This window comes from Hyaena hyaena, unplaced genomic scaffold (assembly GCF_003009895.1).
Source record: "Hyaena hyaena isolate Hyena2069 unplaced genomic scaffold, ASM300989v1 scaffold_34, whole genome shotgun sequence".
Taxonomy (NCBI): Eukaryota; Metazoa; Chordata; class Mammalia; order Carnivora; family Hyaenidae; genus Hyaena; species Hyaena hyaena.
This window is the reverse complement of record NW_024080665.1, coordinates 5,090,176-5,117,228: the sequence shown is the minus strand read 5'-3', so window position 1 is coordinate 5,117,228 and position 27,053 is coordinate 5,090,176. Positions and strand designations below refer to the sequence as shown.

General features: G+C 45.7%; 1 protein-coding gene across 1 annotated transcript in view; it reads left to right on the top strand.

Annotated features, from left to right (window-relative positions):
• Window positions 1-27,053, top strand: part of TENM4 (teneurin transmembrane protein 4) — a 387,326-nt gene that overhangs the window by 71,631 nt on the left and 288,642 nt on the right. The gene's annotated exons all lie outside the window — the stretch shown is intronic.

The window sequence follows — 27,053 nt, the reverse complement described above, 5'->3', positions numbered from 1 at the left end:
TTCCCCCCAAATACTGTGAACTCCCTGAAGACAGAAATTGTGTTTTATTCTTCTTTGTAACATCAGCTTCCGGTACCAGCACAGTGTCTTGCACAGAGCAGGCATCCAGAGAATGGTTATAATGAACACAGATCAGAACAGGCTGTAAGCTCCATTAGGGCAAGTCTCCATTTGTCTTATTCATCACAAAATCCCCAGTGCATAACACACGGCAGGGGCTCAATAAATATTTGCTCCTCATGCTGTTTCTTCTGCCTGAAATGAGCCTCCTCGTTCATTGCTTTATGTCCAAATCCTACCTATTCTTCAAGAAACGATTCCAATTCCCCGTTTTCCACACTTCCACTTTTGACCATGATGGAGTAACTGGAACTGGACCAGCCATGCCACTGTAAACAATTGTGAAAATGGACAAAATATATGAAATTACTGTTTTCAGATACTGGACAGAGACGGCACAAAAATAAAAATAGAGTCTCCAAGAGAAAGAAAACAAGTGATATGAGCAGGCGGTTGCCCATGCTCCCAGCTCAGAGGAGCGTTATCCGGCTTCAGAGGAGGAAAGGTCAGGTGGAGCATAGTGTTCCTACCGAGTTGAGGGCAGCTGGCAAATCAAAAATTTGTGAGACAGAGCGCTAATGGGAAAGGGTCCAGAAATCCACGTGGAGATCCTCTTGAGCTTCCAGCCAAATGCTGAGCTTCACGTATTCAGGGAAAGACCCCATGAGGGGGGACAAAGAATATCTACTGGGGGAATAAGCGGCTTGGGAGAAGAAAACAACTCCCTTCCAGCTGCATGCTGTGACTCACACAAGGCAAGAGATGTTTAAGTTCCAACCATGCAGAGTAGGGAGACCTCGCTGAACCTCCCAAGCATTCAGTACAGATGCCCCCCCTACCCCATCCCTGCCAAAAGGCCATGCTTTAGGATTGGGTTAACCTGGCATTAGAATAAAGGCTACTTTAGGGTTGCCTGGGTGGCTCAGTCGGTTAAGCATCCAACTTCGGCTCAGGTCATGATCTCATGGTTCGTGGGTTCCAGCCCTGCGTTGGGCTCTGTGCTGACTGCCAGCTCAGAGCCTGGAGCCTGTTTCGGATTCTGTGCCTCCCTCTCTCTCTGATAGTCCCCTGCTCACAGTGTCTCTCTCTCTCTCATTCAGAAATAAATAAAACATTAAAAAAAAATAAAAGCAACTTTAGGCTTATTTTAATGAAGCCAAAACAAGCCTTGAAAGGATCAAGCTGCTCTGCAAGTCAATTAACTGCCTACCTAAACCGTAACTTGACCGTTTTTAAAAGATGACAACAAAAACCATACACCCAACCTCCTAGCATCCATAATGGGCAGCGTACAATACAAACTTACCACATCTGCAAAGAAGACGCATATGGGACTTGTGACTAAGAGAAAAATAAGTCAGTAGAACCAGAAATCACAGCGATGGTGGAATGAACAGACAAGGACTTTCAAATGGCTGCTATATGTTCAAGGAGTTAAAGAAAAATATGAACATAAGGAGTGAGCAAATAGAGAATTTCAGGGGAATGGAAACGTGAATCGAAAATGGAATATCTACAATGAAAATGTCACGGAAAACTGATGGGTTTAACAGCAGATTGACACTACAGGAGAAAAGAGGCTGCGTGCAGGGCAATCAAAATGATCCAAACTGAAACAAGGGAGATGAGAGGAAAAACAGCTGAAAAAAATAAGAAGAACTTCCGTGACCCGTGGGACAGTATCAAGTGGTTTAACATGTGATTAGAGCCCATGTGACATGTAATTTTAAGTTCTTGGGATCAAAGTAGGAAAGGTAAGGGAGAGATGAGGACAGTAAAACTGTTTGATAAAATAATGAATTCTTTCAAGTTTGATATAAACTCTAAACCCACAGTAAGACCTCAGAAGTTCAACCCACCCTAAGAAGAATGGACATCAACAGAGCCATGATCAATTTGCTGACAATCCATTTTAAGAGAAAATTTTAAAAGGAACTGGAGAAAGATACAAGTTTCCCTTTTCTGTGAACTGGGTTCTCCATCTTTAATGCCTTTAGAGCCTTCCTCCAGGTTCTTCTAGCACCTTATCTTCATGTCCCCTTTAACTCTGCCTTGACCATATCTTTGTGTCCATGCCTCATTTCTCCTACAAGATTCTGAGCTTTCTGCTGGCTGGGAATCCATCTTGCTCTGAGACTATCACAGCATATTGCAATACTTGCTGATACTAGTCGTGCAAGGAGTATTTGTAGAATGAATGACTGAAGTACATGAATAAATAAAGGTAATGACACAGGTTGATTATCAGATCCTGCACTTCTAAGCAAAGAATTGCTACGTACCAGTGGGGTCCAGGTCATCCTGCAAGAGAACGATACCTCCCCTTTCAGAATAACAATATTTAAAACTACATTTAAGTACTCACTGAATGCATGCCACTATGGTCCTTTTTACATACCTGCAGCCTTATAATAAGAAAACCAAGGGAGAAGCTAAGTAAATCACCTGGAGGCACACAGGCAGTGGCGATGTTGTTAGGATTTCCTCTCAAGACGGATTTCAAAACCTGTGCTTTGCCCCACTTGGCTCTATTCCCTCCTCTCAACCCATTTCTTTATCGTGTATTTTCATACCTCCATGCTTTTTTGTTCATGGTATTCCTTCTGTCCATGGTGTCTTTTCTCCCTTTTAAAGTTTATTTATTTTGAGTGAGAGAGTGCGAGTGGGGGAGGGGCAGAGAGCAAGAGGAAGAGAAAGAATTTCAAGCAGGCTTTATGCTGCCAGTGCAGAGCCCCACATGGGGCTCGATCTCACGAACCATGAGATCATGACCTGAGCCAAATCAAGAGTCAAACGCTTAACTGACTGAGCCACCCAGGCGCCCTCATCATGTCCTTTTTCTCATCCACCTGATGAAATCCAGTTTCTTGCTCAGGTCCCTTGCTCCCATCAGACACAGACTTTGGCTGGAGAATGAGTTCACATATCACGATGAGTCCATAAGGCAGAGCCCGTACTGAGTGCCTGTGCTGTTTTAAGCCATGGGAATCCTGACATGATTGAGATGCGTTTCCTATCCTGAAAGCACACAGTACAGTTAGAGAAAGTCCTGGGACAAGTGAGGTCAGTCCAGGAGAAAAGGGGACTCTGGGACTCTGAGCGCCTTCATCTAGCCTGGAATGGTCAGAGAAGCTTCTTGGAAGAGGTGATACCTGAAATGAGAACTGGCCAAAGTATAAGACACTGCAGTAAGACAAAAGTCATTGTGCCTACATTTGAGAACACAGTGGCAGAGAAGCCAGTGTCACTAGGGTGATGGGGAGAAATTATCTTGGGTGCTACTCATTCTCCCCAGTTTCTCTTTCCAGCAGCTTTTTGCAGGTCTGAATTCCCGTTTGTTCGCTTCTCCTAAGAGATGTTTGCACTAACTGAGTCATGCCTACCTCAAGGCACAGGAAGTTAAATCCTTTTTGAATAGATTTCTTTAAAAGCGAGAAGGAAATGGATCACAATTTTCCAAACTTAAGGAAAATCCATAGCTCTCCCAGCTTTATAGCTTGGTATTACTGGGTAATCAAACACAACTATTTTCTCAAAATAGAAGAGGATTTCCCCTGGCCCCCTCCTTTGCCCTTCTTCGCCGCCTACATAGACAGATGGAGGGGGAGCCCGTGTTTTGCCTGGGTCCAGGCCCACATTGCTCTTTTTATTCTAGACTGCATAATTGGCCCTTGCAGACAGAGGTTAATTTCCCACTGTGAATTCCCTGCCAAAGTAGCATGTGTCCTGGGGGGGAAACCAGAGGAGAAATTGCTTCCAGGTGCCACTTGGTCGCCTCCAGTGGCTGTGAGTGAGGCCATGTGGGGAAGTGTAGGGAGCAAGGGCTTTGCTCGGACCAGGGTTTTAGCTGAGCCATTTACCAGCCAGGTGCCCTAGGGCTGGTGGTCTGAGCTCGTACAGTCTACTCATTTGTAAAATAGGGATATACCCCCCATTAACCATGGTGAGAGAGGTAACAAGCCGGGCACAGGTTGTTCTGTGAACAGTCAGCAGATACCCTTGCCTCTTGGTTGCTAGGTCAGTCCCGTTACCATCTGCGTCTTTCTTCCACCGGGAACTCCCCCCAGGTAACCTACCTTACAGATACTTCCTCTCCATTAACAGGGAGTGATAATGAATACTCTTTCTTTTATCCTCGAAGGAGATGTGAAGTCTAAATGAGAGAATGGACAGAGATATTTAAAACTCTACATTTAGATATTACACCAGCGTCTCTCAGCAAGTCTCCACTGGCATTTTGGGGAGGGCATTGTGAGTATCCCTGACCCCAGGGGACTGGGTACCACCACCAGTCTCCTTAGTCATCATGACAACCAAGAACCACTTCCAGTAACTTTGGCAACATGGGACACCCAACACACACACACACACACACACACACACACACACACACACACCATGCCCCTTCTGAGACAGCATTGCCATGTGATGACCTCATCTCCCCTGTTCAGTGTGTATCATCCATGTGTCCTGTGTCATACAAGCATTGCTTCAGAACCAGTTTTCAGATGTGGAACATTATTTTTACTGTGTATCTGTTTTTGATGTCTTTTTTCTATTTAAGTAATACATGGTAGTTGAAAAAGTCAAACAGTAGAGACATGGGAGGGACACTGGGTGGCTCAGTTGGTTGAGCGTCTGACTCTTGATTTCGGCTCAGGTCATGATGGGAGGTCTCTAAAAGATAGAGAGAGAGAGACGGACAGAGAGAGAGAGAGAGACGTGACAATAAAAAAAATAGAAATCCTCAGTATTAGCATTTTGAACATTTATACTATTTTTATTATAAAAGTAGTAAAGGCACATGATTAAAAATCCAAACAATGTTGGGGCGCCTGGGTGGCTTAGTCGGTTAAGCGTCCGACTTTCGCTTAGGTCATGATCTCGCGGTTTGTGGGTTCGGGCCCCGCGTCGGGCTCTGTGCTGACTGCCAGCTCAGAGCCTGGAGCCTGTTTCAATCTGTGACTCCCTCTCTCTCTGACCCTCTCCTGCTCACGCTGTCTCTCTCTCTCTCTCTCCTAGAAATAAATAAAACATTAAAAAAAAAAAAAGGAAATACAAAAAAAATCCAAACAATGCTAAAGGGTATAAAATGAAAAGTAAAAGTCTTTACTGTCAACCCCATTCTGTCATTAACAGTTTTATATGTATCTTTCTAGAAATTTCTGTACAGAAACGTGTGCATATACCATTTTCAAACACAAGTGGAATGGTACACCCTATTTGCTATTTTACAAGGTGTTGCTGTCTTGTTTTTTCACTAAATAATATATCTGGTAGATGTCTCCCTAGTGGCACATTTAAATCTTCCTCATTCTTTTTAACAGCTTCAGAATATTCCATGGTACACAGGCCCTGGTTGTTCGCATGTCTGACTCTACTACAAACAGCACCACAGTGGAGACTGTTGTCAGTACCGGCTGCAAAGTGCTATTGCTGTCAGCTGTAATAAGGGGCTAGAGATTCAGCACAGGTGAGGGGACACACCCAGGTGATGCCAGACTGAGCAGGAGAGACTGGAAAGGCACATGATGAGAAGGCCACACTCAGTTCATCCATTCCCGTCACTCAGTGACCTTGAGCAGGCCTCTTTGGGCCATGGCTTCCTCAGCTATAAAATTAGGGGGAGAGGGGCAAAATTGCTTTTACATCTCTAACGTATCTATGAGCCTAAAACTGTGAAAATAAGTTCTCAAAATGATACTGTGATCCAGTAATGGAGGTGGGAGTGCCAAATCATCATTCTTATCCTTTCCACGAGGCCACGGCTACATTCATTAGACACTGACACTTAGGAGAGAGGGAGCATTGGGGGAGGGCCCTTCCTGAGACAAGAAGACTGGAAACTCCCCTCTGCAGTCAGTGCAGATGAACCGGGGCTCTTTAGCATGGCCCTGGGAAGACTATGCAGTGATTTAATTACCCTCAGTGAACATACAGAAAGGCTTCTCTAAAGAGAGTTCGTAACATTTGGTCTTCATGTTCTAGGAAGATGAAGCCAAAGAGGAGCTGAGATGAAAGCAGCAGAAATTTGTGTGGGATCGCAAGGGACTTATTTGATGATTACGAGTAAACAAAAAGTAGGAAAGCAGAAGTTGCTACCGAAGACTATTGTGTGGGTCCCTAACTCTGAATACATTTGAATATAGTTAAAAAGATCTGCCTAGAGACTAGGACTGGGCTAAAAATATTTCCAGGTGTTCTCCCACCTCCTGTGATTCTTCTAGTCTTTAAATGCTGAGTTCTGACAAAAATGTGACCTCTGGTTGATGTCCATAGGATCAGACAAATCTTGACACTAATGATTAACATTCTAATGAAGAGAGTTGGTGTCAAACACAACTGAACTATTGATGTGCTCTGGGGTCCCATAGGGCTAATTTATGAATAAACAAGTTACGAATTTTTATTTCTTCCTTGTGAAATTTGACATTATTCAGGCCTATGGCACTGAGGTTAGGAGGATACAGCTAACGTATGCAATGACAGAGAGCTGGGCCTTAGCTGTGTGGGCAGAGCACAAAAATAAAAAGCTAAATGGAAGGGTGTGTGGATGGTTCCATCAGTTAAGCGTTCAACTTCGGCTTGGGTCCGAATCTCATGGTCCGTGAGTTCGAGCCCCACATAGAGCTCTGTGCTGACAGCTCAGAGCCTGGAGCCTGCTTTGGATTCTGTGTCTCCCTCTGTCTCTGCCCCTACCCAACTTGTACTCTGCCTCTCTCTCTCTGTCTCTCAAAATTAGCCCTCAGGCAGGACAGAGATTATCGACTTTGTGGTTCCTTCAAGATTTTAACTCATATGGAAGGGCAGCTCATCATTTAATCTGCATGATCTTTCTCTTATGTATTAGTTTTCAAGTGTAACAAATTACCCCCAAATTTAGCCACTTAAAACAGAAACAACATTTATTATTTCACAGTTTCTGTGGGTCAAGAAGTCATGAGCATCTTTGCTGGGTTGCTTGACTTGGTGTCTCAGCCAGGGTGAGTCGTCTGAAGACTTGATTGGGGCTGGAGGATCTGCTTCCAAGATGCCAAACTGATACCAGCTGTTGGCAAGAGACCTCAGTTTCTTACCACAAGGACATTTCTATCATTGCTTGAGTGTCCTCACAAAATGGCCGCTGGTTTCCCCCTAGAACAAATGATCTTTGTAAACCTACGGAGGAAGCCATGGTGTCTTTTAGCACCTAGCCTGGGAAGTCACATTCTATATTTCCACATATCCCATTGGTATCCCAGGCAGCTTTACTTCGAGGGATAGAATCATGCACCCAAGGGCGTGAACCTGAGAAAGCGAACATCAACAGGGGCCATGTTGGAGGCTGACTCGCACAACTTACGTGGGGGTTTCTTGTGTTGTCAGAGGGAATAGAATAGGTGTTGGAGATACCCAGTCCTGGCCAAGTCCTGGCCCTACATGGGTGAGTGTCCTGAGCCAAAGAACATAACCTGTTTCCTCAACTATCAAATACAGTGCCTACTTCACAGAGCTGCTGTAAGGAGTACAGGAGACTGAGTATACGAGGGGCTTCACACAGTGCCTGTGATAGTAACTACTATCTTTATTATTTTGAGTACTTTCACTTTATCATACTTCCAGATTTGCATTTTTATTTGCCCCCCTTAATAATTTTTTTGAGGACTCACATGCATAACTTAAAGTGTTTAGGTACCCTTAAGTAGACAGCTCGGTGATCTTTTACGATGTAGCCATGTCTGTAGCCATATCCCTGATCAAGATAGAACACATTTTGTCCAACCCAAAAGGTTCCCCCATGCACCTACGCACCCTGAAACTACTGCTACAGTGGCTTTTATGGATATTGGCTAGTTTTGCCTGCTTTTGACCTTTTAGAAATAATCACACGGTATATACTTGTATCTGGCTTCTTTTATTTAACGTAAATGAATCTCTGAAAATCTGTGATATTCATCACGGTGCTGCATTTGCCAGTAGGTTTTTGTAGTTGCTGTGGGGCTTCCCAGTGTAGTAATATATTTATCGGTTCACCTGTTGCTGGGTTTTGCATTGTTTTGGACTCCTATGAACAAAGCTGCTATGAACAGCACTGTTACTATATTCTCATCACCACAGAGGAGGCTAAGAACATGCTAATATCCAGCTGGAATGTTTTATGATGATATAGGCATAATGGAGAGGAAACAATAAATTAGCTGTTGTTATTGCTATTGCTATTATTATTCCGAAAATTTATTAAGACTTTTCTGGAGGGTAAGCATTAGAATGTGTTTTATATCCTTTTTCCTATTTAACCCCCTCAGAACCCATATGAGGAAACATAATTTTATCTCCATTTGACATTTGAGGATACTGAGCTCAGAGAGGCTAAGTGATTTGCTTAAGATCAAATTGACAGTAACCCAAAGAGCTGAGATACATTCTGCCCACCAACTCCAGAGCCCTGAGCCACTATGCCAAGAGGCAGGGGCCTGCATCAAAGTCCCCTGATCCATGTACAGTGTGACAGTTTGCCGGGTAAGCTCCCCAGGCTACAGCCCCCTCACTTGAAAACAGAAAGATCCTACCTGTGACCACAGACGGATACAACTTTTAGGAGAATAAGACATAACATTACTTTGCTCAGTGTCTGGAACGTAAGTGTTCAATTAGTGTCAATTTTCTTCCTTCTGAAAACTTACGTTTTACTGTTAGAGACATTTTTTTGAATTTGAAAGCACTTTCAGAAATCTCCATTCATTCCTTGCACACACAGCCAAATTACAATTTCCTGGGAAACGCCAAATTTTATCCCATTTTGTCTGCCCCAACATCCTTGCACCTCCTTTCCAAGAGGAGGGAGAGGACAGAAGAAAAGAGGGGATTGCTCTTAGCGTATCCAAAATGAAAATCAGATTTTCCAAAGGGATTATATCCTTGTCTTGTTATAGCCTGGAGGGGGGCTAGAGACCTGGAAGAAAAGATAAGACTCCACATCAAATGCAGAGTCTCCTGCAAGCACGTGGGAGGGGCCCAGGGTGGCGCCCCTATTTTGTCTCTCCACGCCTCTGAGCTGGCCTCCAGACCCAGAGGGAGTCTGGGGGGAATCTGATGACAGGAAAACAATTGAAGAAGTTGGCTGATCTTCACTGAACCCAGAAGCCATAAAGAAAAAGACAGAAATGCCAAGTAAGCATTTCTGCATGACAAGTAAATACGACACAAGCGATGGCAAGGGAAACTGGAAAAAGATTTGCATTATATAAAATATATTAATTTTTGACATACAGAAGGTCTTACAATCGATAAATAGGAAACATGAACAAGAAGAAGAAATGTGCAAAGACCTGTATAGCCATTCAAAGATACTTAAATATAAGTATCTGACAGACATTAAAAAATAGTCAAACTCTAAGAAAGTCATGAATATTAAAATAACATCAAGATATTTTACATCTACCCATAAGCAAAGATTAAAACGTTTCCCGTCTTTAGGGGCTCCTGGCTGGCTTAGTTGGAAGAGCATGTGTCTCTTGATCTCGGGATCTTGTGGGTTTGAGCTCCAGGTTGGGTATAGAGATTACTTAAATTAAAAGCACGGGGTGGGGGGTTGGGTGTTCCATGGCTCAGCTAGTTAAATGTCTGACTTCAGCTCAGGGCATCATCTTGTGGTATGAGAGTTTGAGCCCTGCATCAGGCTCTGTGCTGACAGCTCAATGCTTGGAGCCTGCCTCAGATTCTGTGTCTCCCTCTCTCTCTGCCTCTCCCCAGCTTGCGCTGTGTCTCTGTCTGTCTCTCATAAATGAATAAGGGTTTAAAAATATTTTTAAAAAGGTTCCAGTCCTTAAAAAATTTCCATGTTTCAACCATTGCCTTCAAAACTGTTACTATTGTTGATATTAATGACACAAAACTAATTCCGTGGTCACCTTATTCTGGGACCTTAAGCTTATTCTGTCACCTCTCCAGGCCTCAGCTTTCTCATGTAGAAACCTACAGGTAAGGCCAGGAGAGCTTTGTTCCTTTTAAGTTTCACAGAGAAGTGATTAGGAGCTTAGGATGAGGCAGGAGTCAGTCACCAGGGGCCGCCGCCTAGCTCTCCCCTTCCCAGTAGGCTGTGTGACCTTGGCCAAGTTGACTGACCGCTCTAAGTCCAAGTCTCCTCATTTATAATGAGGGCAACAAAGGTCCCTACTTCATAAGATCGCTGTGAGAATTAAAATGGACCCATGTCTATACGCAGCTTGGTACACCGTCTGGCAAAGAGAAAGTCCCCAACAATGGCAGCTATTATTATCATTGCCGTTATTAACCAATCATCCTTCTTCCCTGAGCAAAAGACTCAGCTATATGGGCAGAAAGCCTGAGAACAATTTCTTTCAGAAAAACATAGACCGATAGAATGTAGTCACTTAACCTTCTGTGAACTTTTCTCCTCTCATCTACTAAATGGGGGTAATAAGCAGATATTCAGAGAGTTGATATGAGGATTAAGTGGAACAGCATAAATCAGTCTTGCTAGTTTTCATTATTGGAGCTCTAAGAGAGCTTAGAGGGCAAGCCCTGTGACCATAGTAATTTTCAGTTGGACCCAGAGAAGTTCAGTGACTTAATTAGGGTGGCACATGCTAGTTGCTAACAGATGCTGGGTCCTGCAGCCCAGGAGTAGGGGCGGGCCCTGGATTCTACCAGAGGTCTGTCACGGGTCTGAACCCGACCTCCCTCCAACTCAGCTCTTTACTAGCTTTTTACTGCCTCTCCTCCAGACTTACCAGCCTGGTAATACTCATAGTACCCTGTCTTGGGCCTCTGCACATGCAGTTTTCTTTGCCCAGGACATTGAAACCAGCCCACGCCTGTGCACACACATGCACACGCCACACACGATGCTGCTTTTATCTGGCCAACTCCTCGTTTATCTTTAGGCTTCTACTTAAACATCACTTCCTATAGGAATAGGAACCACTGTACCCCAAAGTCTCATTAATTAAGGGTCTGTTCTTTGTGCTCCCTACTCCCAGAGCACTGTGGGGGTAATTGCCTCTTCTGGAAACTTCTCAAAGACAGGCAGGATCCAATCTGATTCCCTTCCATAACTCTGCTGGGAGGCTGGCGGGAGTCCCCTGTAGGCTCACTGAGAACTGAGTGGCAGGATCTAGCTGGCCGGACACTCCAGACAGGGGCTTTGACCTTCTTCCCCTCCTCTGACTATACCAGGGTCTTGTGACAAATTACCCAGGACCAGCTACCCCTGCCAGCCTCACAGAATGCTGGACTCTGGACCTGGCACGTTGGAACATCCTAGATGCTTTCGTGCCCTGCAAGCACCTCTCTCCCCGCCTCTTTCCCCACCCACATGAAATCCGAGGCAAATGCAGTCCGTGTGTGCCAGCACTCTAGTCAGGGAGATGCTGCTCGAGATGCCAAATGGTGTTCCCTCCAACACGGAGACTCTTTTCTCTCCAGAGAAACAAAAATAGCCAACATCCTTTTTTCTTTTCCAGTCCAGTGCCCTCAGTCAGGGTGACCAGCCTTCATGGGCAGCCTTAGAGATAGGACCCTGTCATAAGCTACTTGTGTGGATTTCTCGTTCCTTTTCTAAGGCCCGGTTTCCCACCACAATGCCGCTGATCTTGGCTGCAGAAACGTGGGAGCTTTCCACCCACTTGGGTTCAATCCCGCGCCTCCTCTTGCGGACTGAGAAAGCTCAATCTTTCTGGAGCTCATTTTCTTTATCAGTAAGATGGAAACAATGGTATCTATGTCATAGAGTGTGTCACGAGGGCCAGAAGTGATGATGTATGCAAAGGCTCCTTTCATATAAATGACCACTGGCTGAAGAAACCCCATGCTGACAGGGTGGCATGAGAGAGAGAGTATGGGCTCCAGAGTCACACCTGGCTTTGCGATTTACTACCTGTGGGCCTTGAGTAAGTCACTTGGCCTCTCTGTGTGTCAACTTATTCATGTGTAAAAGGGGGCTTCTATATTACAAGGACAGGGTTATGGTTGATTTGTGTCCCCCCCAAAAAGGGATATTTTCAGGGCCTACCCCCTCATGCCCCAGAATGTGACTGCACATGGAAATGGGGTTGTTACAGACATAATTAGTCAAGATGAGGTGATGCTGAAGTAGAGCGGATCCCTGATCCAATCTGACTGGTGCCCTTATAAGAAGACAGCCCTGCGAAGGCAGAGATGCACACGGGGAGAAGGCCACGTGACAACAAAGGCGAAGATTGGAGCAGACAGCCACAAGCCAAGGAGCACCAAGGATTGCCAGCCAACCGGCAGGAGCTAGGAAGTGTTGTGCCCAATTCGTAAATCCCCAGAGACCACCAAGGAGCCGACACCGATGCAAGTACAAAAGGATCTTTATTACAAGCTCGAGCAGGGGCTCACCCGCCTACCAGTGTCGTGGCAGCAAGGTGAAGTGAAGAACAATAGTGAACAGGGTTTTTATGGGGTAAGGGACGGGGGTGTCACAGTGCACACGTTGTACGTATAGCCTCATCACATAAGCACCAATTACAATTGTACAGCACCCATGGTAACAGCTTTGACCATTCAGTATCTGTGAGGTGTTCATTACTTTTCGTGGGACCTAATCATGACTTTTGAGAATCCTTTGAAAATGATCAATTATGAGGTGAGTTCAAAAGGCCCACGTGGGGTTCAGGCAAGCGGTGAGAAATTGGCTAGTTTGTATAAAATAACTGTTTGCAGTTCCCAGCCTTGACTCAGAGCATAGGAATGTTTTTTTTTGATCAGCTGATCTGAGGGCGGTCCGAGGATGGCTTTAGCCTTGAGCAGTCTGAGGCTTTTCCTAGAACTGGGACTGGGGCTACGTACAGCCCAAGGTTACTCTTAATGGAGGACTTAATTTTAGGCTCTTCAGAAGGAGCACAGGATGACTTCTCTACAGGGTTCAGAGGGAGCATCATTACCCCCCTTCCCCTGACACCTTGATTTTGGACTTCCGGCCTCCAGAACTGTGAGATGATAAATTTCTGTTGTTTTCAGATAGGCCATGTGCTCAGTTATGGCAGCCCTAGGAAACCAATACAGACAGGAACTTCACCCGGTGGTGCTTCCGCTGTGTCCCCAGCACCCAGCAGGGGGCCTGACGTGCCCTAGCCCTGCAGTTATTCGCTGAGTGAGCGAATATGGTGCTAGCTATCAGGGTTTTGTTGGAAAGCATCTGCAAGGTGCTCAGCACAGTGCCTGACCCACAGGAGGTATTTGGCAAGTGTTTATTCCCGCCCCTTCTTTTACCATCCCAAAGGCTCGTTCCTACACAGAATGTGTTTGGGGCTAAAAACAAGCATGACTTTCTTCTAATCTTTGCCTAAAACCTCCTAAAGGGCCCCTGGCTTTGAGAACCTACTTCTGGGGAAATTCTCCACCTGAGGCAGACCCGGTCACTTGGGGACAAGATTTGGGCAGACGTTTCTCCACTTGTCCATTCTCCCCCTACACTTCATTGATTTTTTTTTTTTTTTGGTCAAGTTTTTTTGAGATTGCTTTCCTTGATTCTTTTTAAAGATTTTCTGGAATGAGAGTAGAGGAATTTCCAGAAAGCTTGGCCCTTACTATGTGTCTGCTTTCAAAAAAAGTTTCAAGAAGCTTTGTAGAAATCTAATGGGAGCAGAGGGTTTGGCACGGTGGGTACACTCAGGGGAAGCTGTTTAGAACAGAGCGTTTATGGGGGGAAACTAGTTAAGGAAAATGCTTCTCAATATGTGCTTACTCTATGCCTACAGCATAGATTTTCTGTTATTTTTAATATTTTTTTTGTTAAAATATAATAGCCAACAAACTGCACATATGATAGGTAAACAGCTCTGGCTTTATTTTATATGAGTGGGGTTTTTTCTTGGTTAATTTTTGCCCAGTTCATTGCTTATACTCATCTTGACTCCCTCTTTGAGTCTCTATGGAAGACAGATTGAACTTCTAGAAAGAATTCTAGCTGTGGACTCAGGTGGCCTGAGCCATCGGGATTCCACATTTGCTGGTCTGTGGCCTTGAGCATACCATTTCACTTCTTTAAGAGATCAGGAAAGTAAACCCCTGGATTTACAAATGTGCATGCTTGCGTTTATTATCGTTATTCCTGTAGATTATTTTCATGGAATAGGGTGGGCTTAGGGTCCACCAGAACAAGATCCAGAATTCAGCCTCTTACCACCCCCCCACACCCCCCCAGCCAGGTAATCATGAGCAGGCTTTCTGGAGCCTCAGAGCTTGGGGGGACCTAACGCCTTTGCAGGGGGTTGTGAGGATTGAGATGATGTATATAAGAGACGCACAGTAGGTACCAAATTACTATGAGTTCCCTCCCCTCCCTCCAGCAAATGGGCCCTTCTCCCTCCATAGTGCCCACCTCTGACCTCTCTCCTCTGTATTTAATACCTCCACCATCCCCCGTATTTGAGTGGAAGTGAAGCTTGACAGTCAGGTTGTGCTCTGCCTTTGTCTGGGGTCTGCAATTTTGCAGCTGCATAAATGGAGTTGAGGAAGAAAATATACAGAGGGAAATTACATATGTGTGTGTGTAATTTATACACACACACACACACACACACACATATGTATTTGAACCCAAGAAGTAATAAGTGACTTCGAAAACAGCTGTTTGGAAGCATTTCTTAATCAAATCTCAGTGCAAAAGTGCAAAGCTTGAGCTCTTCTGTTGAACAGAGCAGTCTGTGACCACCAATTGCTCCAGGCCGGCCATAAATTGCAGTGCCTCCTTGCTCGTGTTCACCAGCAGACTTGACAGGCTTAGATAATCCAGCTTGCCTTGTGTCTCCCCTCTCCCCCACATCCCACAGAAAGTAGCGTCTCCGTCTGGCCTGACTTGTGCCTCTGGAGGCCAAAGGGACCATCTTAAACCCCTCTGGACCAACTCCTGGGGAAAGTTCAGAGAACCTTTGAGAAACCTGGGGTCACAGCTGACAGTTGGGGTTCCAGGAAGTCTCCCATTTCCCCTGCCCTCCTCCCCCAACATCCTTCACCTCTCCTCCCCCTACCTCCCACACATGAAATAATGTGTCTCTGTTTCTTCCACCCATGCAGCCAGGCTCCCTTCCAGGGGAAGGGCGGGTCTTGGCACTGGCCACACGTGGAGAGGCCATCCGTCGGTGGACGTCTACAGTGGGTGATGAAAGGGAGGTGGGGAACGGCTTCCCCCATTGAGAATCTGCTGTGCGCCAGGCCCATCGTAGGCCCCAGACACGCATGACCTTACTCACTCACTCTCCATGGGACCCCTGGGAGCTAGGCTCAGATCCTGAAGATCTCAGCACTCTAAAAGGTGAAGCAGCCCACCCCAAATCACAATAACTGGTTTTAAATCCAGATCTTACTTGATGCTTCTCCCTGAAGGTAGAGTCCCACTTAGCGCCTTACCACTCGTATGGCCCTGCACAAGCCACAGCACCTCCCCCAACCTCAGTTTTTCTGTCTGTAAAATGGTGACAATGGTCACAACCTCACTTGAATGTAGAAAGGATCAAAGAAGATCTTGGATGTGAAAATCCTGTGTAAAGTATAGCGTAAATACTATTCAAGTGTAGGTATTGTTTTTCTTTACTAATAAAAACTGATGAGCTCAATCAGTTAGAACAGTCTGATGTGTTCTGGGTACCAATGATAGATGAAATCACTGTGTGAGCTGTGGACATAGGGATTCAAATAAGACCGGTTCCTGTCCTCAGGGAACTCACTAAGAAACACATAGGCACAGTGGCCTTCGGTTTTGCACATCTGCCTTCTGGCCCCTGGCAGCCTCTCTAGGCTCACTTCCTAGCACTCTCCTCCTTACGCCCCTCCGCCTCTACGGGCATCCCTCACTTTTCGAAAGTTCTCATTATACCACTTCGCTTTTATGAAAGACCTACGTTAGTACCTGTTTTCTTTCACTAAACAAAATCCGAAGAGGACTTTCAGTTTTACAGAAGAAGGCTAAAAGCCAAGTAGTGTTCAGAGTGCGTTTTGTAGTGAGCCATCATACAGGCAGCGCGCACCCCGAGCAGCCAGAGGGGCCTGCTAAGCTTCTTCCCCGGGAACTACACGCAGCAGCTCAGCATCAAGCCGCCAGAGCTTTGAACTGTGCCTGTGAGCATCTGTGCTTCTCCCGATTGATTTTGTGCAGCCATTAGCACGACATGTCCTAAGGTATCAGGAAAGCCTAAGAGAGGTTAGTTTTTGGGTCTGGGAATGCTCAAAAGCTTTTCCGTATAACTTAATGGTAATTGCTTCTTGCCTTTTTCAGCTTACAAAAGGTTTCACAGGAACACACTGCTTTCGGGTTGGGGTAGAGGGAAGAGAGCCCTGATGACCTGCTTCCATGCTGCCCCCTCAGTTGTTTGGTCCTCTGTCTGGAAAGCTTTACCCCCAGATGCTTGTGTGGCTCACTCCTTCACTTATTTCAGGTCTCTACTTAAATATCACCTCCTCAGGGATGCCTTCCCTGACTCTCCTACCTAAAGGATCACACCCATCCCACCTCTAGCCATTGCATTTAACTTTTCTTCACAGCGTCTATCGCCAGTTGATCTTGTTGTGTATGACTCTTTGTTTACTGGCTGACTTTCCTCCTCTACTGAAATGTAAGCTTGTGAGGACAAGACTTCGTCTGCCATGCCTAGATGCTTAGAACAGTGCCTTGCACACAGTAGGCACAAAACAAATATTTGATGAAAGAATCAATGCCTACTAGTAGAAAATAAAAAGACAAATAGCTCAATTTTTTTTATGTTTTATTTATTTCTGAGAGAGAGAGAGAGAGAGAGCATGAGCAGGGGAGGGTCAGGGAGAGAGAGAGACACAGAATTTGAAGCCAGCTTCAGGCTCTGAGCTGTCAGCACAGAGCCTGACGCGGGGCTCAAACCCATGAACTGATCATGACCTGAACTGAAGTCGGACGCTTAACCGACTGAGCCACCCAGGCGCCCCCGAATAGCTCAGTTTTTAAATGTGAATCTGAATAGATATTTCTCTAGGAAGATACACAAATGGCCAATAAGCACGTGAGAGGATGCTCACTGTCATTAGCCATTCAGATATGCAAATCAAAACCACCTGAGCTGACTCTTCACACCCACTAGAATGGCTGTCTTCCAAAGACACATAATAAAAAGCATTGGCAAAGATGTGTAGGAACTAGAACTTTTAGACACTGCTGGTGGGCATGGAAAATGGGGAGCCGCTGAAAACCAGTGCAGCAGTCCTTCAAAAGGTTGCTCAGCATTACTTTGATCCAGCATTTCCATTCCTAGGCACACACCCAAGAGGAATGAAAATGCGTGTCCACACAAAGTCATGTACACAAATGTTAGCAGCTTATTCAGAATATCCAGAAAGTAGAAACGACGAAGTGTCCATCAGCTGATGAATGAATAAACACCAAGTCCGTGCAACGCAGTGTCATTCAGCAATAAAATGACATCACGTTCTAATCCATGTTGCAACATGGATGAACCTCAAAAACACTATGTTAAGTGCAAGAAGTCAGCCCCAAAACAGCACATGTCATAAAAGTCCATGTATACAAAATGTCCAGAATAGGTGAATCCATAAAGACAAAAGTAGATTAGTGATTGTCCAGGGCTGTGGGGGTTTGGAGGGAAATGGAGAGTGACTGACCATATATGTGGGGTTTTTTTTGGAGGGGGTGATGAAAATACTCTCAAACTGACTGTGATAAAATAAACAAACAAATAAAATGGACTGTGGGGATGGTTGCAGTATTTGAATATATTAAAAATCATTGAATGGTGAGCTTTAAATGGATGACTTGTATGGTATGTGAACTATAACTCAGTAAAGCTGTTATTATGCCCCCAAAATCAATGAATGTCCTCATTTATTTATTTTGTGAGGGAGAAAGGGAGAGAGAGCATGTGTAGGGGAAGGGCAGAGAGAGGGAAAGACAGAATCCCAAGCAGGCTCCGCACTGCTAGCACAGAACCCAGTGTAAGGCTTAAACTCACAAACCGTGAGATCATAACCCGAGCCGAGGTCCAGAGTTGGATGCTCAACCGACTAAGCCACACAGGCGCCCCGGTGAATGTCCCCATTTCATACACCCGCAGTCAAACAAGCAGCGCAGCGGGCCGGCCATCCCTGATGAAGACCAGGGAGACCTCAAGCCCTCCCTTCTCAGCTTCAAGATGGACGCTACTCCAGGAACGGGGTCTCCCCAGGCGAACAGGTGAAAGCAAAGCTCCTTTCCATGCTTTCAAAAAAAAAAAAAAAAAATATATATATATATATATATATATATATATATGGCCCCAAGAAACCTGTGAGGAGGAGGGATGGAGTTAAATGAGCTGAGCCTGAGAAATTTACTGCGTCCTGTTTTCCAGAGACCATTTTCCCAGCATAAGTCACAAAGACAGATGGCCCCAGACCTGCTTCTGAAAATAACCACTGTTGACGAGAAGAGAGGAGAGTTGACTTAGTGGGAGCTGCCCGGGGGTGGGGGGTGGGGGGTGGAGTGACACCCACTAGATTTAATAGGCTGGAAAAGAAGGCAAGTGTGGGCCCAGGAGGCTATGGCTGTGCAGCGCTCCACCCGCCGGGGACCCAAACCAGAAGCCGCGGTCTTTGCTGCCTTCCTGTTGGTGTGTTTGCTACTCCTTAAACTAACTTTTATTATTTTTTTTTAATCTCATCACATTTGCTCCTTCAAAAAAATTAGAAAGTATGGAAAAATATGAAGAAAAAATAAAATGCATTCATGATTTTACTGCCTGAAGGTGACAGGTGTCAACATTTCCGTACAAATTGCACACAGACACACACATTTAAACAAATGTCAGAATTACTTTTTATGCAGTTTTGCATCATAGTTTTTCATATCCAATTTCACATGTCCCTAAGCATTCTTTACAAACATGGCTTATAAGGTCTGTGTATTAACATCGTACTGCTGTGCCTTAATTTACATAATTAGGTACTTTTAACATTAAAGACGTTTTTCCTTTTTAACATTTTTAAAATTTTGTTTTTCGCTATCACAAATGATGTTGTGATGAATGTTCTTATTAGTAAATCTTTTGAAAAGTTACAATTATGTTCTTGGATAACTTGCTAGAAGTATAACTGCTCAGTTAAAAGGTTTTCACATATTTATTTATTTATTTATTTATTTATTATTTATTTTTTTATTTTTTGAGGGAGAGAGAGCACTCACGTGAGCTTGGGAGAGGGGCAGAGGGAGGGAGAGAGAGAATCCCAAGCAGGCTCCATGCTCAGCACAGAACCTGACATGGGGCTTGATCCCACAACCCTGGGATCATGACCTGAGCCAAAATCAAGGGTTAGAAGCTCAACCACCTGAGCCACCCAGATGCCCTTCTCCTGAGGTTTTAAAAACAATTTTAGAAGTATAAAAAGAACTCTATGTGCTCATTGTACAAAAATGTGAAGGCATAAAATCATAGTTAAAAACTGAAAAACTGCCCATATCATTGATAAGCACTGTTAAAGGTTTTTTTTCAGCCAGTCTTTTTTCCAATACATTCATACAAATTTATTCATCCTGTAAAAGCTTTATGAGCAATCGCAGTACTGAAGGAGCCTGACTTGCCATTGTAACTGAAATCGTTCTTATCCTGCATTCTTTTATAGTCTCCTTTAGAACATCCCCGGAGGTATGTACTGCCGCCGCTCCTACAGAAGAACCTTAGTGTGTGCTAGTCTGACTCCCTGTGGGGGGAAGTGAAGGCCAGAGCTGTCAGAGGACTTGACCATGGTCCCGAGGCACGTTGTTGACCCGCACCCAGACCTCTTGGCTTAGTCTAGGCAAGAGGCTACAGCCTCTGGTGTGGAACTGAATCCATAGTGCCCTGAAACAGAGTGTCCATCTAATGAACTGTCCAAATCAGGCACTTTTTGAGAAAAGATGGGGCCCGCTTGTTAATTAATGTGAATCCCGGATGCAAATCGAGGCTGACACTGACAAACAGAATGTGTGGACTCTAGCTCTCTGGCTTCGGGTTTCCAGCACTTTAAAATCCTTTGCAGCAGTGGGCTTCAATCCATTTCAAATAACTCTGGGGACCAGCTCTGCAAAACTGTGCTTAGCGGAGACTCTGATCTAGGCCAGGACATGGGACATGCCTCCCTGAGGTGGAATTCCTGGTCTCCCAGGAGCCCCAACCCTTGTATCAGCAGGAGATCCCAGTTTTCCAGCCTCTGCTCAGAACTGAGAAGGATTTTACTTATTCCCTGAATGCAGTCGGCTGCCCTGTTAAGAGGACGTAGAGGCAAGGCTGGAGCATGAGGAGAGAAGGAACACGCTTGGTTTTAAGAAAAGGGACTAGAGTGTTCTAGAAAGTAGCCTTCGCAGGAGGGATGAATCCGTCAGCTCCCGGCTGCACAAGGTGATGTACCTGTGCAGGTCTAAGGGTTTGTTTTACTTTGCTCTAGGTCCCCTTTATTAAGTTGCTTCTTCCAGGGCACTAGGCTGACTGTTTTACATACAGGCTTCTAAAATGCAGGCTGCCAGTTAAAAGGTTATTAGAAGGCTCCCCCAATAATCCAGGGACCTGCTTGGGGAGAAAGTGGCCTCCCTGCAGCACACAGCCAGTGCTCTGGCTTTTCCGATGGAACTCACACTTTGCTGCTGTCTGTCGGCTGTGATTTTCCCTGTCCTAACCTAGACACGGTTTAGATTAATAAGATTTGTTCGGGTGTTTGGTTTATTTATTTATTTGTTTATTTTTTAAAGAGAGAGAGAATGAGCAGGGGAGAGGGGTGGAGGAGGAGAACAAGGAAGAGGAGGAGAAGAGAGAGAGAAAGAGAGAGAGAGAGAGGGTCTTTTTTTTTAATATATATTTTTTTTAATTTCTAGGAGAGAGACAGAGAGACAGCATGAGCAGGGGAGGGTCAGAGTGAGAGGGAGTCACAGACTGAAACAGGCTCCAGGCTCTGAGCTGGCAGTCAGCACAGAGCCCGACGCGGGGCTCGAACCCACGAACCGCTAGATCATGACCTAAGGGAAAGTCGGACGCTTAACCACTAAGCCACCCAGGTGCCCCGAGAGAGAGTCTTAAGTAGGCTTCACGCTCAGCACAGAGCCCTTTGCAGGGCTCCATCCCACAACCCTGGGATCATGACCTGAGCCAAAATCAAGAGTCGGATGCTCAACCTACTGAGCCACTCAGGTGCCAGTTTGGGTGTTTAGATCACCTTCTCAGGACTGCTGAGAAAAGTGTAAAAACGTGCATTTTGTTAATCTTTCTTTACCTGTTAGAGTAACGAATCTGTCCATCGTCTGGCCCTTCACACTTCAGTCATACTCCAGAGACATACTCAGAATCCAGAACACCACAGTGACCTTCCTTGAGAGCTATCTTAGCCCAGCTATATGTTACACTTCAAATGCTACCATGGTTCACACGAAGATGTGAGTAACTGAAATTGTCCTTTCTGCAGATCTCAGGATTCTCTTGTCCTGTGTTCTTTTCATATATCACGGCCGCCTCCTTAACACTTTCCTCTTTTTTCCTCTTTTACTTTATCGACAAGTAATCCAAATCGATAAAGGTGTCATTGGCATGCTTGCAGATCTGTTATCATTGTGCAAAACCACCCTGTTCTTACTATAGAGACTACAGCTGGCGGAACGGCAGAGAAATCAGTGTTGGCTGAGCCCTTTCGGTGAGACGGCTGGGCTCCTTACAAGCATCCTCACGTCATTCTCCCCAGCAACAATTTACAGTGGATATAAGCCCTCCATTGTCAAAGGAGATAACAGAGACTAAGAGAAGTAACATGACTTACCCAAGGTCACATGGCCACTGTAAAACTGGACCCTGATCCTTGGTTTACACAACCGGGAAGCCTGTGGTCTTTTTGCTTTAGATGTGTTTCAGTTGATGGACAAGAGCTTCCCTTTCCCTCCCAGGCCTGATAAATTTCATTCACGCCCCTCAGTGAGAACAGCATTGTAGCTACAGGTTTTTACTCAGTCCTGTGACCACAGACAAATCACTTCACTTCTCTACACCTCGAAAATGGGCGTGAATTTTCCTACTGATAGGTTTGATGTGAGGAAGAGATCTCGTAAACCACCCGGTCGGGTTCTGGGATTCCAGAAGGAGTTCTGGGCATGTCTGTTCCTGGCCCCACCCCACCCCCACCCCAGCCATATGGGTGTCTGCGCTCTCTCACTTTGTGGCCCTCTCCCTCCGCATCCACTCTAAGCTAGAACCGGGCTCACAGAGACTTTCTCTGAGGAAACGTGGATGACTCCTTCCACCTTTCACTGGCCCCCTTCATTGCTGGAGTGAGGTGTAGGGAGGTTCATGCCGATCCTCCCATCTCATTTTGCCATGAACACTGTGGAGAATTCTACAGTACCGGGTTCCCTACTAGCTGATGATCGGGGTACATGGGAAGGCAACCCTAAACTTCAGTCCCATCGTCCCTTGGCATCAGGCATCTATCATCTGCCCACATAAACATGCATCCGCCCCTCCCGCCACCTCCACCCCCAAAGGCAGTCACGTGGACTTCCAACATCCTGGCTGAGCTGAACCATTCAGAAAGGAAATCTAGGTGGCTGAGCAGATACGTTAAGTTTAAAGAGCAGATCCTTGTAAAGCACATCCCTGGTCTTGTCATCTTCTTGCTTCGAAAACTTCCATGACTCCCAGCTAAAGTCTGACTTCCTTCTCTTTGTGTTCAAGGCCTGACCCTACTGTTCAGAGACTTCTTTCTCACTGTTCTCTTTACATAGACCCTTTGTCTATGGCACAATCTTGTGCCATAATCCAGTTACTCTCCTTCCCTCCTACCTTCCTTCCATCGCCTCTTCATGTAACAGGTTTTTACTGGTGTTTTCTATGAGCTGGTGCTAGGCACTGGGGAGTGTGATCATGGGCAAGCCAGGCAGGCCAGTGGGCAGACACAGGAAGTAAACACTGCGGGACAGAAAGTGTGGCACCGGAGAAAGTACAGGGAGCTGTGGGGAGGGGGGTCAGCTGGGGTGCCAAACCCAAGCCTGAGGCATCAGGAACGCCTTCCCGGGGGAGGTGACATGAGGTTCAGCCCCAAGTGTGCGTGGGAGCTAGTGAGACACACGGGGTGATAGGGCTGGGGAGAAGAGAGAGAAGGTGCTCAGCTGTGCTCCAGGGAGTGCTATTCAAACAGATTCGCTGTAAGTGACACCCTGAAGTTGCGCGACTCCTCAAACTTGGGCAAAAGGTAGAGGCGTGCATCCGTGGAAACGAGACCAGGCCAGCAGGGCTCCGCAAGTGTCAGCAGACTTGTCAGAAGTTCATGGTAGCACGGGAGGCTTAAGAAGTAAAGGGGGATGTGCAGGCTGCTGGAGGCCCTGGGCCCTCTGTCATTTTTCCCTCTGCCGTGGGTTCCCATTTCCCGCCCTGTCCTTCCCTTCCCACCAGAACTCGCTGTAGCTCCAGGGGGCCTTTCACCTTTCCTCCAGATGACATGTGCACCTTGATTGTGCACTGGGCTGTCTTCTGTTCTGACAGGTCCCGAGTGCCTTGCTTAGAACTCCACGTGACCCTCTCCCCTCCTGCAAACTCCTTTGCGACCGTGTCTCTCACTATGTGTATCCCCTTCGCCTTCTAGCCTGGTCACTGGGTATTTAGGAAGCATTGTGGAATGAAGCGGTTTGCCCTATTTTTCAATCCTGCATGCTCTTAGGAGAGGCTAGTGCCCTCAGTCTCCGCATACATATTTATACACAGAGCATCTAATGCTCATTCGGTGCTTACTGGCTGCCACACTCTTCTCAATGTATTCCTTGTTTGAACTCCTTTAGTCCACAAAGCAACCCTGTGAAATAGATGTTCTTTTTTAGTTATCTTTTAATCTCCTTTATAGAGATGAAGAAATTGAGGCACAAAGGCTAGTGACTTGCCCAAGGTCACTACTACTGAGCTCACAAGTAGTGTAACTAGAACTCAAATGGAGTATCTAGCTCCAGAGCCCAGACTCTCAGTACCACCCTACTTTTCCTCTGTAGTTGCTAAATTTGTACAGCAATGCATTTTATCATATGTGCTTCAAGCACTAATACGTTATATATATTACAAAATACATACAAAATAGATACTAGAAAAGGATATTAAAATGAGTATCTTTTTTTTAATGTTTCTTTTATTTTCAAGAGAGGGAGACAGCATGAACTGGGGAGGGGCAGAGAGAGGGGGAGACACAGAATCAGAAGCAGGCTCCAGGCTGTGAGCTGTCAGCACAGAGCCCGATGCGGGACTCAAACCCACAGACTGTGAGATCATGACCTGAGCCAAAGTCGGACACTTAACCAATGAGCTACCTGGGTGCTCCCCAAAAATAAATATTTCTAATATTGTGCCCAGGAGATGGGTCTATGTACCCTACTTTGAGACCACAGAAATTAGAAGCAGCCAATGTTATCTCTACTTTGCAGAAACATCACGAGTTACGGCACACCTACTAAGGACCTGGCACTTTGTTAGATGCTTTGAGTGTTAGATTATGAATATTCAGAGCAACTCTGAGACCTGATGTGAGGGAGGCCTGGAGATTGGATAGAAGGCAGAAGAAACAGGCATGATGCCCAGGAGGCTACTGCGTTGTTCCCAACCTTGGGTCTCTGAAGTTTGTGATAGAACAATTTACTTAGTTCTGGAACTATTTATTTCATAAAGCCTGACAGATGTACTTAGGAAGAAGCTGTAACCAACACCCCCTCCTCCCCGAACAACATATCATGCTTCTTAACTTTTGTCTGAAATTCTAACAACTCAGCATGGTATGGGACTGGCTATCCCAAGCTCATCAGAAGCTCTGATTGGGGATCATACGTTGTCTTTGACTGATAAAAGATGAAGAAATGAATGTATATTTGCTTAATAAATGCAGTGCGGTCGACAAAATCTTTCCAAAACTGGAACTGCAAAGGAAGCAGAATCATGAATGAGGTTTCTGGCATGGGGTGGGGCGTGGGGATGGTGAGGGTCATTCAATTGAATAAGCATTTGGTGAGCGCTGACCCTGGGCTCTGACTTGCTCATGCATCCTGCGTGCTCAGATATGGTATCTTTCATCCTCACAACAATGTGTGAAAGGGGAGAGGCACCCAGCTTACAAACAAGGAACGGGAAGTCGTTCTCCCAAGATCATACAGCTAATAGGAGGCTAGGTCATGATGCAAACCTCAGTTCTATTGAACTCCACAACCTACTCCAAGAATGTACGGCCCCCCAAGAACATGCCGTATACTTTCACCTACAGATAACTCCAAATACACTATGGCGAAGGTGATACCAGAACTCAAGTCAAGGCTGGTTCAGAGACAGGATGGATCACCTTAGCGTGCTGTGTAGTAAGTGGTGTCAGGGAAGGTCCTCACAATGTAAATTGGGAACCCTTGGTTTGGAGAATTTTGAAGAGAATCCTAGCCTGGGTTTTTTGGGTAAGGAAACCAGAACACGGAGCCATTCAGAGGCTGTGCCACGGTCATTGATCCCTGCTATCTCAACTGCTCTTACTAAATGTCTACCATGAACCAGATGGTGTATGCAGCACATCTATAAAATGTCATCGCATGTGGTTAGGCTCGGGGTTTGATGTAAGAATCATGAAAACTACAGCATCCTGCTGGATTTGGTGGCTGTGACCTGAGAGAGCTGCTCTTGGTAGACCACATAAAGCTTCCCCTCTCGCCAACAATTAGCCGTTCTCTGTGCCACCTCTCCCTGAAAGCTCTGCCAGATTTTATGATGACATGTCCGGGCCGTGTTACGTTTCCTAAGGTTCAGCCTCTGTGCAAAGCTGGGGAGATCTGATTCTGTCTTGAGGCTTCTCTCAGTCAAGGTGGGAGAAAAGAAGCAGCCCTTGCTGTCGAGTGGATGCATTGTCTTGTACTGTATACTGTTATCTGTCTGTGCTTTTATGTTCCCTCTCTTGTGGACGATGTACTGCACATGTCGGAAGGCCAACCGCAGGTAGAACTGCAAACTGCCTGATCTCAAAGGCCTTTTCCCAGGCCATCACCATTTCCTTCTGAAGAGTTGGGAGTGTGCTCACAAAACTGGGGTTTTACAGTCGTAGGACCCTGACATGTTAGAAACTTGGGATTCAAAACATACTGACTTAGCGTATCTTGGAACTCATTGAATATTAGTGTCCTAAAATTGTAGAATTTTAACTGAGACCGTTAGAACTTGAGGATCCTAACATGTTAGACACCTGCAACTCTCCTTTTCAGCAAATATTTCATTAGTGCCTACTGCATGCGAGGCACTGTGCTAGACTCTAGCTAGTTACTTCTAGATAAAGAAGTGGAAGTTTCTATAAGTGAAAGTTTCACTTCTAGATAAAGAAGTGAAAAAGACTGCTAATGCTCTTGCTCTCAGGGAGTTTGCAGAGAATGGCAGGATTTAAGACTCTTAAAATGTTAGATTCTTAGAAAAAGTAAAAGATTAGCGTGTTAAAATCCTAGAATGCCAGCGGTGGAGACAGCCTGAGGTCATGCTCTCCGGTTCTTTTATAAGACCCAGAGCCTTTTCCAGGCATGTCCAATTAAAAATCTCACTAATAAGAACATCATTTCACTTGAGTGACATCACAGAATGGCCAGCTTGCAGGCGCTCAGCGATCACCCAGTGCGGCTGCTCATTTTACCAGCGAGTCCACTGAGGCTCAGAGCGGAGCAGCTGTTTGGTGGCACAGCCACCCAGAACCAGATCCCAGGTTTTCAGGCCTCTCTCAGAGAACAGGCAAGACAAGAAAGGTTCCTGTGTGTTTCCGCGGGGTGCCCTGTTTGCAAGACGCGCAGACTTCTGCGCCGAGGCCCCGCTCTTCAGGAAGGAGTTTGCACCAACTACCTTTGCGGAGGCATCAGCCCCGCCCCCGGACCACGTGTGCAGTAGATCGCCTCCTGTTGGGAGCCCCCTCCCCCGTTGATGCGTGTTTTATTTTGCTCCCTCCCCCTCCCCGTGTGCCTCGAAACCAATTTTCATTATTTTTTTCTGTCTGTGTTTGTCTTTGTGGTTCGC